The following is a 2,808-nucleotide window of genomic DNA, read 5'->3' on the forward strand; positions in this document are numbered from 1 at the left end:
CCAGATCTTGGCGTACAGCTTGTTTGGACTTCGCTACTTCCAAGGCCAAATCTTGACGGAGACATTTGTTCTCAGCTATCATGTTCTCCAACCTCTGTTTGTTTTGCTTTGTTTGCTCCATAATCGCTTGCATTGCCTCTTGTGCTGATGTCGAGGGTGAACCGATGTTCAAGGCCCTTCTTGAGTAATATTCTCTGGCCCAAGCATATTGCTTGGAGTGGTTTCATCTTGTGGTGTAGGGTCGACAGTGACTGCCGGAGGATCTTTCGTTACGCCCACCATGGATGTGCTTGAGTATTCCCACAGACGGTGCCAATTATGGGGAAGTGGTTTGGAAATACTCTTCTGATCTTGGGGGACGCTCGTGATCCTCAGCTAGTCACCTGAAAAGGAATAAACACTCCGGTCGGGGGTACCGAAATTAGCACTCCGACGGGCAAGTCAGTCTCTACACTCTGGATTACTTGTATTTTAAGTTAAGCGTAATGGTTCTCACATACCTTTCTCCGACTGATGATCCTGTATTTATATTATTCTCTTTGGGCCCTAGGGCCAGGCCCATGCTCGATCCTTTACATGTACTTCTACTTGGCCTTTGCTCTACTGATTGGAAAGTTGATTATTTTATTCGGCTCTTCAATTGACTAGGATCAATGCCGAATAAAGATTATGTCCCGGACTGGACTCGTCCATTCGTCCCTATTGATCCAATGAAATTCGGCTCCCACAATAATGTATATTACTAATTAATAAAATCCTTTAATTTTTAAAAAGAGTAAAACTATATTAAATAAAAATATTAATAATGCAAATATATATATATATTTTTTAGAGTTTTTGTTTAGTTGATGGGGCAAGTGCCCTATCACCAATACTGATACCGTGCCGTCGCCCTCATGAACATGTCATCAAGAATTATCAAAAAGCCACATTATTTTACTTTCAAATTAAAGTAAAACTATCAATTCACAAAAAAAAAAAAAAAAAAAAAAAACATAAAGTAAAACTATGATGTTTTTATTTATTTATGATATGCTCTAATATCATAACCGTTTAAAAACCTCTTTTCTTACTCTAAAAAGGCTATGCATACTACTATTTCAAATGATTTATCAGATTCATCATCAAATTTAAATTTGATAAAAAAATTACTTTTTACTGTTCCAACGGTTCATCAAATTTATTATCAAATTTAAGATTTCACTTTTCTTTTATCAAATTGAGAAACAATGTAATTTTTATCAAATTACTATTCATTGCGGTTAGATTTTCTCCACTAGATATTTTTCAGATGACTACCTCAAGGCAAAAATTCATCAAAAAATTGCACTGGTCGGTCACTTGGTCAATTAGTGGTTTGATGAAGTTACAATACTCTTCGTTGAAACACTTGATATTAAAGGAAGCTTTTACTTAAATTTAATAAAAAAAATTTATATACCATTAGAGATGCTCTAACTGTTAGAATGGTTTCTAGAAAAATCTGGGAATAAAAACAGAATTTTTCTAAACTTTGGTCTAAATTTTAGGTGGGACCCATGCGGTGTATTTCGCAGGTCTAAGTGGTAACGCGTTCTATGACGCGTTGTGATTCACGTGGTATATTTGGTTGCTCAAAACCATTATCGGGTGAATGGGAATTTGAAGCCAAAGTGAGCTCCATGGAAATGGAGTTTTGGTGGAAATTCCTTAATGTTTGTGCAATGGCTTGTCTCACATTGATCTGGTGGGAAGTTTTGAATGGGTTTATAAGGCTTGGAGTTGGAACTTAGGGTAGGCTCAAGGGGCACCCAAGTTTTGCAAAGAGTGAGGTTATAGGCAAAATGGGCTAGACCCATTGGACCCAAAAATCACCACGGGCAGGCTAGGCTGGGCCTGAGCGCGAGTGCGCGGTGTGAGGTTGGGTTGGGCTTGTCTGGCCCAATACTTATCTTTTTGGGCCAAAAACATTTGAATTCAATTTTATTTTTGGTAAAATAAAATTTGACCAATTTAAATCTCAATTTTTGAATTCAAAATTGTTGCACCTCTTCAAAACTTTGTACAGGTTCAAAATAGATCCAAATCTGTCCAGATTCAAACCCAAAAACTATTTTATCATTTTGAGATTCAAACCAGATTCGGTTATCTATTCAAATTCAAAACTGTGCAGGTTGTATCTGTTCAAAACAGATTTGCTACCTGTTGGATTCAAATTGAAAAGTCACCATTACATCTATAAATAGACTAGTCCCTTATTTGGATTTTTTACTCCAATTTCCGTTCTCAAATCTGCTACTGCTCTCTCCATTTTGCTGCATCTAAATTTCTGTGATAAAGAGTATAAACACTTAGTGTGTTCGTTATACGAATAAATTGTAGTGCTACATTTATTCGTTAATTGATCATTTTATTTTGGGAGATAGACGTCCATATTCTGAAAGCACCGTGGAGAGGACAAATATGTCTTAAGGACACAATGTCTAACACTGGACTTGATCAGAATATTGTACAAGAAATTAATCAAGTAAGTTAATTCTTTTTCTATTTTATTTTTATTTATTTAAATCAGATTTTGATTTTGTTTTTGTAATAAAATAAAAATATGTTTTTATTTATTTATTTTTATTTATTAGTTTGAATTTTGTAATCAAACATTCTCTCTCATTTTTCATTTTTCTTTCGTATTCTGTTTGTCGTTTAGTACCCAAACATAATTAATTTATTTAAACACAGTGAAGATTGTCCAATAATCTTAAGACATATTTATTTTTGGTGTCTTTATTGTATTTAATTTTCTGTGTTTTCACAAAAGTGATATTCTGGTTG

The sequence above is a fragment of the Camellia sinensis genome, chromosome 14, assembly GCF_055761805.1.
Source record: "Camellia sinensis isolate YWXY chromosome 14, ASM5576180v1, whole genome shotgun sequence".
NCBI classification, from domain to species: domain Eukaryota; kingdom Viridiplantae; phylum Streptophyta; class Magnoliopsida; order Ericales; family Theaceae; genus Camellia; species Camellia sinensis.